At 35.8% G+C, this 9,851-nt stretch overlaps 1 pseudogene across 1 annotated transcript; it reads left to right on the top strand.

The window, feature by feature from the left end:
• Window positions 1-8,796: 8,796 nt before the first annotated feature.
• LOC307093582 (ubiquitin-conjugating enzyme E2 variant 1-like) lies at window positions 8,797-9,240 on the top strand (annotated as a pseudogene). The gene has a single exon. The product of its transcript is annotated as a ubiquitin-conjugating enzyme E2 variant 1-like (transcript).
• Window positions 9,241-9,851: the final 611 nt, after the last annotated feature.

Genomic DNA, 9,851 nt, shown 5'->3' on the forward strand with positions numbered 1-9,851 from the left:
GTTGTCTAACCTCAGAAAGTTTACCAAAATGGTCACTTTAGTTTTGATTCACAGTTCTCTGCTCTCTAACATCCCTTTATTATTCATATCCATCATTTGTAAAATCCCTGTTCATATATTTTACCAATTTAAAATCTTGTTAGTGGTCTTTTAACTTTATTGACACACATGCATGAACACGCACATGCACATACACACATTCACTTATTCACTCAGTTGCCATGAACATTTCGTCTGAATGCTAATTCTTTATGAGAGTTATATTAGTGGAAAATACCTTCCAGTTTGAATTACCATTCATCGTGTCTACAGATGAACAGAAATTCTTATATTTGTTCAATTTATAATTTTTTTCTTTTCTATCATTTATAAATCTTGTTTAAGAAATCCTCCCCTATCTAAGACCATAAAATCATTCTCATATTATTTTAAAAAATAGATGTTTCACTTTTATACTTAAAACAAGATAAATCTGGGGTCAATTGTTGTTTATGTTTTGAGTTAAGTACCCACCTCCTTTTCATATAATGATAACTATTTTTACATGCCCATTTATTATGAGTCCATCTTATCCCCAAGAATATCTAAGCACTGTCATTAATTTAATTACCACACATACATGAATATAATTCTGTTCAGATTGCATCTTTGATTATATTAAATATATAGATCGGTTTGGAAAATATAGTCACATTTGCTCTTTAGTGTGTTTATAAAAATAATATTTCTATCAATTTTATAGGTCTTTAATATTTTAAATAACATTTTAATAAAAAATTATTATATTTAAAAATATATAATTGATGTATTATTTCTAGTATCAGGCATCTTATTATTTTCTCTGCATTCTCAATATTAGGCTAAAAGATTTCCTAATTTATATGACTTTGTAATCATGAAATTATATATGTTTGTATTGACCACTTTTTCTGCAAGTACTGTCACAACCATGCAGGTTCCTTTCTTTAATCTGTTAATTCATAAAATAATATTGATCAATAATTTGTTGTTAAATTAATCTAGAATTTATAGGGAAAAATCCAATGGTTCATTATATAATACTAGAGGCCTGGTGCACGGATTCATGCACTGGTGGGGTCCCTCAGCCTGGCCTGTGGGGATCAGGCTGAAACTGGCTGACATCCTCCAAGGGGTCCCGGATTGTGATAGGGCAGTTCTTGGGTAATGCACCCCAGAATCGGGCTCCCTCCTCTCTGGTTCCAGGTGTGTTACCTGAGAACCACAGCTGCCAAGACACTGCAGCTCAGCAGCTCCTGTGATGAGCGTCTGCCCCCTGGTGGTCAGTGCATGTCATACTTACCAGTTGGAGCACCTGCCCCTGGTGGTCATTGTGCGCCATAGCTACCAGTTGGATGGTCAAACGGTCAGACGGTCACTTAGGCTTTTATATATATTGATTATATTATCCTTAATATATATTTTTGCCGAGACAGTGTCGTTCAGTGGTTGAGGGTTGATCTATGAACCAGGAGGTCAAGCTTCGATCCCCAGTCAGGACATATGCCCAGGTTTCCAGCTGGATCCCCAATGAGGTCATGCAGGAAGCAGCCAATCAATGATTCTCTCTCATCATTGATGTTTCTATCTCTCTCTCCCTCTCCCTCCTTCTCTGAAATCAATAAAAAATATATTTAAAAAAAACATAAATATATTCTTGCATTGTGTTTGCTTTTTTTGTTTTTATCATTTTTCATATTTAATAACTTAACATTCTTTGTTTCTTCAATTCTCTGCAAGGATATGGAGAAGATTGGACTCATTTCTTCATAAATGTTTAGAAAAAAGTTTATTTTAATCTATTTGATTATTGTTTGGAAAAATTAGAAGTTATTGATTTAGGTTCTCTGTAGTTAACTGTCTATGTACATTTTCTAGTTTTTTACAACTTAGTCAAAGTAATTTATTTAGGGAATGTATTAACATAATAAATTTTCAAAACTATTAGAATAAAAATGTTCAATTTTAGCATTTAACATTTAAATTGTAATGTACTTTTATTTACATTTTTATTTCTATTATAGTTCATTTGTATATTCTATTTTTTATCTTTATTTTGCCAAAGTTTTTTTTCAAACATAAAAAAAAACACTCCAGTAAGGATTTTTCCACTGATAACAATAGTATAGCACTCCTTAAGTCAGGTGGGACTAATTGAACCCCTAGGATGTCCAATCAAGTGCAGATAAGCACAGATCTGTGGCTGAAAGCAGGGGCAGTTCAGTTGTTACAGCTGGGATCTGAGGAGTGTTATATACCACAGAGCCTCAATCCCACTTACATTTGGAACATTAGGTGAAAGCAAAATTAAAGTCTGAGCATTAGTATAGATAATATTTATCTCATCAGAATGACAAGATGATTTCATTGGGCTAAATCTATCAATGTGAAAGACAGACTAATGGTCCCTAAAAGATGTCCATTTCCCCCAATTCACAGAACAGGTGAAAATGTTACATTACATGGCAAAGAGGAATTAAAGTTGCGGATGAATTAAGGTTACTAATCATGTGACATTAAAGTAGAGAGACAGCTAAATGAAGCAGGTGTGCATAATGTAATCACAAGCATCCTTAAAAGTGGAAATGTGAGGCAGAAGTCAGAGCAACAGAAAATAAGAGGAATTCAAACAGTCATAGTCTTCAGAACTTCCAGAAAACATCACAGCCCTGCCAAAACCTTGACTTGAGCCCAGAAAAACATCCAACCCACAGAACGGTAAGAAAATAAATTTGTGCAATATTAATCCACTAGGTATATGGTAATTTGTTACAGCAGCAAAAGAAAACTAATATGAGTTTAAACCAATTTTGCTTTATGGTGTTTTTTTTTTTCTGTTTTTTTTTTTCTTTTTAGCTTCTATTAACAAATTGAGTTGATTTGTTACCATAAACTCTCCATGTATTCAATGGTGGAGAGTTTATGGTAACAAATCAACTCAATTTTAAAGCAGTAGAAAGAAATATAGAATGAGTATACCTGCAACTCTGCCAGGCAGCTCTCAATAAGGGAAAGAAGGGCCGATTTATTTCATGTTTTATGATAAATCTTTTTCAAGTGCCTAATGAAACTTAAGTTTTCTCTTACAACTTTTAAAAATATTTTTAACCTGTCCTCTTCAAAGTCTACTCACTAAATAAGTTCTACTACTGTTATATTTTACCTCCAAGCTTTTTGCTTTTCTTTTACAAGCTGAAGATCAATTTCTTATTGATCTTTCTTCTATCCACCTCATTTCTGAAACTCATTTCTGATACTGAGCAAACTGTATTCTCTTCCAACTTGTTTTGACATCTATGTGTGCTCTTAATCTTTGTTAACGTTTTTATTATTTACCTGGCCTTTGAATTTAAAACCTTGGGAATATTCTTTACTGATAACTTTCTCCTTGCATGTCCATCTGGTCTCCAAGCCTCTTGAGTCTGGCTTTATTCTTCCATTGCCTTTGCCAGAATCTTAAATTATTCTCTTCATTTCTTACCTGGACTATTGCAATAACCTTATAGCTGATCTCTCTGTTATCATTCTATTTCCCATCCAGATATTTTCATGCTCCTATGAGGCTTCCCTTTCAAAATACTATTTTTGGTATGAATTTTTTGGAAGTTGTCATTGTATTTCTGCTCCCTACTGACTCCAAGGCCCCATCACTCCTTCTCTACAAATTATAGGATTGTGATCTACTCAAGCTCTATTCATTGTCTTACTGTGATGTCTTATAGAGCTTGGAAAACTTCAGGTGCCAAATATGTATAAATAAATAAAAGCCAAAATAGCTGAAGCCAACAGTTTTCACAGTCATGGATCAGAGAGATAATATGGTCTTTGCTGATAGTCCATTCAAAAGGTGAAAGAAATATTTTTCTCTTAATCTCTTGCAGCTGAAATTGCTTTCATCCCCATCAATCTGGTTGGTGATTACAACCAAACCTTTTTGACAAATTCAAATGTTACCTATGCATTAAAACAGTGATTTTCAACCTTTTTCATTTCATGGCACACATAAACTAATTACCAAAATTCTACGGCACACACAAAAAATATATTTTTTGTAGAACTGACAAAAAAGAATACGGATAATTTTGATTCATTCAAACTGATCGGCTATTGTGTTAGCTATTGTAATGTTTTTATTTGACAATCTGAGGGAAAACAGGTCAATGCCCCTGTCAGGTATTGCATTTTAAAAATTCTTGTGGTATACCAGTTGAAATATCACTGCATTGAAGGACTGATATAATTATTTTAAGAGGCTGTTGCTAATTAGCCTAGGATTAAGGGGATTAAAACTAGTACTTAAAAGAATGCATGCTCTGTCTAATGGCCTCTCTATAGCTTTCCATTGTTAAATATATATTTAGTATTTTTACTGAAAGCATTCAGTTCACCTAGACTGTGAATACAGACACTGATATGGTCTACTGATCATAAAATAAAAATATCTAAATTCTTACACTGGTTTAACTACCTTTAAAAGGATTTTCCCTGTGGTAAATACAAGTAGGAAAAATGACAACAAAGCAGTTCACCATTTGTTTCTGTTCTTAACCTGATTTTTTTTTAATCCTTACTGGAGGGTATGTTTTTTACTGATTTTAGAGAGAGGAAAAAGGATAGAGAAAAAGAGACAGGTCAATGTATGAAATTAACACTGATCAGTAGCCTCCTCTCCTCATCCAGACTGTGGATTGAATTCTCAACCTAGGTATGTGCCCTGACTGGGAATTGAACCCGAAACCTTTCTGTGCACAAGAGGATGCTCCAACAAGCCACCCTGGCCAGTCTACACCTGATTATTCTTATCAGGTCTTTTTTTCCCTCTAAAAATTACTATAAAAATTTTGCTGTTATTACTGTTTGTTTCATGTGTGGTTGGTGTAAATTTTTTAAATTATGGCACACTGTCTCACATGGAAATTGGTCAATCTGGCAGTCACTCAAACATTAAATGGATCCCTATTAATTTTCCCTCAGCTCTTTGTAAGGACTAGAAAAACCAGAGAATCATAAAACAGTTGTCTTCTCGTTATAAAAACCTTTCCTTTTATAGCAATAGATGTGTTATACTATCTCTCACATTGCTTTATTAAACACCAACATTAATATGAAATAGTGTTAGAAAAATATGTTGGTGATTAAAAAAAAAAAAAGCTGAGGTTTATGGTGGAAATGGAAGCTTTCTAAGTCACTCTACTTATGCTCCCTTAAAAAAAAAAGTTTTTACTTTGACTATTTAGTCTCCACCCTTCTGTACAGTGATTTTCATGAAAACAGAAAAGCCATTTACATCTATGTTTTCGTTAAATGATATTATATATCAGAGAAATTATGTTATATATCAGTGAAATAAGCTAGGTTGGAGTAAAGTAGACACTTTTAAGGTTTTGTGCATTGGATAAAGTTTAACATGATTTAGTTTCCATGGAAAAAAGCTAATATAACAGAGAAATCTAAAAAATGGAATTTTGAAATTTCAGGTTGTCCTCATCTGTTAAGGTTTCTGTGCTGCTTAGTGCCTCAGCTCTGGTTACAGTTTTTAGAAACTACTTTTTGCTAATGTTGTCTTAACCTTACACAATTGTTATCTATTGTTTGGGCAGTCAGATAAAATAACAAAATATTTATTTAGTCCTATTATGAGTCAACCCCTTTCAAATGTTAGGCCATTCAAATGTGCAGATGGAGATGTGAAGACTTAACAAATTTTAATGATTCACCTGTCTTCAAACCTAAGAAGCAACAGAATTGGTCTTTAACCTTTTGCACTCGGATGTCGAGATTAAAATTAATCTTTGAATGTATCAATAATTTGAAATATAAAAAAATCCAAATAAATACGTTTGTATGAAAAGAAACTCCAGTTTTTTATTCTACTGCCGCGCTTTGTAAAATCTGGGGTATTTAAGAAATTAAACCCCGAGTAGAATAAAGGAATCGAGAAAAAAGCAAGCGAGTGCAAAGGGTTAAGACTTGCTATCCTAACAATGAATCCTTGATCTTTTCACTATATAACATGCTGCACTAGTGTCCTAGAGCTGTCATAACCAAGTATATATTAAAAACTGAGTGGCTTAATATATATATATATATATATATATATATATATATATATATATATATATTTCTATTGCAGTCCCTGGGGGCTAGAAATCCAAGATCAAAGTGTCAGTAGAATTGGTTCCTTCTGCAGACTGTGACAGAATCTCTTCCATGCCCTTCTCCCAGCTTCTGGTAGTTTCCTGGGAATCATCACGTTTCTTGGCTTCTGCATCATCACTCAAATCACTGCTTTCATCTTGACCTGGCATTCTCCTTGAGCTTGTACCTCTGTATCCAAATTTCTCCTTTTTAAAAATTCTAGTTATGTTACATTAAGGCTGTTAAATAAAAATTGCACCAGACAAGTTGAGGCAAAGGTTTTATTTGAAACTATTCTGAGAGGGGTCAAGACTATTCATATTAGTAGAGAGATTGACCTCAACTCTGCTGAAATAAATGGCAAGATAATTTTTAGGCTCCAGGGAGAGCTAGTAGAAAAAGTCCTGGAGGATATTAGGAGGGAAGTTGCCTACAATGATTAATCCATCTCTATTTGGTAATTGGTGCTGATTTTGTTGCCGGTGGAAGTGGGTTTCTCGTGGTGTCACAAGGAGAAGCATTTCCAGGGACTCACATGGAGGATGGGATCTGATGGTAATATGGATTTGCAATGCAAAATCGAAAGAATGTCTCTCCAATGTCCCATCTCCATGTAAAATCAGGGTCAGAAATACAGTCCATGTCCAGAGATCCTGTGCCGTATTAAAGCTTAGTTCCAGTCCAGCACTTGGCGATCTTTGCTTGTGTTCTTGACTACAATTCGTTGCTTTGCTGCTGTACCAGGCTCCCGCCTGGAGCCTGTGTGTGGGATCTGCGCAGCAGGCAGGGCCATGTGGTTTCTAGGGCCACATGGCTATGGAGAAAGAACAGGGCAAGTGTAGCTCACGAGCAAGAGAGAGAGAGGGAGAGAGTTTTGTTCTCCTGGAGTTTTAAGCAGGATCTTTTTCAAAATACCAATTAACTTCCCAAGATGTTGTGGGCTTGCAGTGGGGTCTACCCCCCTAGCGAATAATCTTTCTCCTAGGTTAGGCTGACAGGCATCTATGGCAAGTACCTCCCCTGTGCCATTTTGACTTTATTAAGCATGAGTTTCTTAGGAACTGGCAGGTTTTCCAGATATAGAAGCAGAAGGTATGAGTACTAACCATAATATGTTTGTGCACATACTTCTAGTTTAATCGATATCATGATTATTGTGGGACTAATATATTTTTTACTTACTTTGGAACCTGAATGTAAAATGCAAACCTATCCTCTGAAGTTGAGATTATTCCATGGGCCAAACCTAAGGGATGGTTTGGCTCTTTCTGCTCAGAAAATAGACTTGAATTTGTGGTCTCTAGTGTGGAAATGATGTGAATGTTGGTGAGGAAAGAGAAATCTCTCCTCTATCCTTCTAGGTTTTTCTGGCTGGTCTAAGAAGTAAATTGACATGTGACAGATTAACAAGAGTGACACAAACTTAATTCCATGTTTACAGAGGTTGCCTAAGAATATAAGGCCCATAGACAGTCAGGCAATCAAGGCATCCATGTCATTGTGAGTTAAGGAGAAGAGGGTAGGGGTCTGGGACTTCAAAGTGGAGGAAACAATTTACAAGAAGATAGAGAAGCAAATGTTTGGTAGATAAATACTTGTTGTGCCATGAAGAGGCAAAGGGAAACAGAGAGCTATGTGAACTAATAGACCTTGCTAAGTTGCCCCCGTCTACCACACCCGGCTCATGTTCTCGGTGGTTATCTCTGGTAATAGTTCTCCTTCTAGATCAGCCCTCTACCTACAGATCAGCCCACTACCTACATTCTTTTAGGCAGTTAAGGGGGAAGTAAAAGCTCCTCCTGACTCTCTCAGCCTCAAATATGTTCAACTCAAAATAATCTCTATGTCAAAGTGGCACATTCTGAGGAGACAACGTTGTGAACCCCTACATGAGATACTCTCTTGAAAGTGATGGTTTCAATAGTTCATGGAGGCTAGTTCCACTGTGGTGGTAAAAAGATGTTTATAGACATATGGAGATGTGCTGAAAACTAGAAATAGACAACGAAAAGTTGTACAACTCCTGAAGTCTCAAGAAGTTAATCCTGTTTTTTCCTGGAAGTTGAAAGCAGAAAATAGCATTACAGACACAAATCAAGTTATATGCCTGGCATTTTTTAAAAAATAATAAAGGTATTTTACCATAAAATTGAACATTTTGTAGTGAAATTCATGAAATATTAAAATATTCAAATGAACACGGAAGAAAAATCATCTTAGTATCAGTGAAGAGGCTCATAAAATCATGTAACAAACACACGAGAAACAAATACACTATTTTTCATTATCTCCACACACTGAAATTCAAAATTTTGCTTAACATACTGAACTCTTAAACATTTATTCTATTAATATTTATAGTGCTTTGTCACCTCTTCTCATGTTTATTCTAAAAATTATTTGTTAGAAATCATCAAATGTATGGCCTCACATAACTTACTCTCCGTTATAACAGCAGCAAATATTTATTGAATGCTTATTATGTAAAAGGCATCATTCAAAAGCCTTTCCCAGTAATATAATTGTACCTGTTTTATATAGATTATTATAAATGATGAAATTGACACATGCAGAATTTGAATGTCTTTCTTAAGGTCAAACTTCTAGTGAAGGCTAGCCTTCAAGCGACAGTGACACAAGATGGCAGCCACCAGGAGCTCGGGAGTAAATGTCCCTCGCAATTTTTGACTGCTGGAGGAACTCGAAGAAGGCCAGAAAGGAGCAGGAGATGGCACAGTTAGCTGGGGTCTAGAAGATGATGAAGACATGACATTTACAAGATGGACAGGGATGATAATTGGGCCTCCAAACAAAATTTATGAAAACCGAATATACAGCCTTAAAATAGAATGTGGACCCAAATACCCTGAAGCAGCCCCCTTTGTAATTTTTGTAAGAAAAATTACTATGAATGGAGTTAATCGTTCTAATGGAGTGGTGGACCCAAGAGCCATATCAGTGCTAGCGAAATGGCAGAATTCATATAGTATCAAAGTTGTCCTGCACGAGCTTCAGCGCCTAATGATGTCTAAAGAAAATATGAAACTGCCTCAGCCACCTGAAGGACAGTGGTACAGCAACTAATCACAAAGAAAACCACAGGCCCACCCCTCCCCCCTTTGATTTAAGCAGTCTTCATTTGCCACAGTAGTAAATTTTCTAGATACATCTTGTAGACCTCAAAGTACTGGGAAGGAAACTCCTGTCCAAAGGCAGTTTATCTTAAGATACTGTAAATGATACTAATTTTTTGTCCATTTGAAATATATAACTTGTGCTATAATAAATCATCCTGTCAAGTGTAACCACTGTCCATAGTTGAACTTCTGGGATCAAGAAAGTATATTTAAATTGATTCCCATCATAACTGGTGGGGCACATCCAACTCAACTGTGAAAAGACACATCACACAATCACCTTGCTGCTGATTACATGGCTTGGGGGCTCTGCCTTCTCCCTCTCTTCCCCATTCCTCCTTACCACAGCCCTCCAGCTTGGGGTGGCTTGTTAGAGTAGATGTGAAGGTTTCGGGCCACAGCCTGTGGGACTACTGCTGGGTGTGTGTGGGTGCTTTGTTTGCACCCCTGGTTTCTTTTATTAAATCTTAAATGATACCCCTTCGACTTCCAAGCCACCATCCTGTCCCCACTTTCTCCTACCACCCTTGGCCAAAGCATAGATTGTAACCCCCTCTG

The sequence above is a fragment of the Cnephaeus nilssonii genome (assembly GCF_951640355.1).
Source record: "Cnephaeus nilssonii genome assembly, chromosome: 2".
NCBI classification, from domain to species: Eukaryota; Metazoa; Chordata; class Mammalia; order Chiroptera; family Vespertilionidae; genus Cnephaeus; species Cnephaeus nilssonii.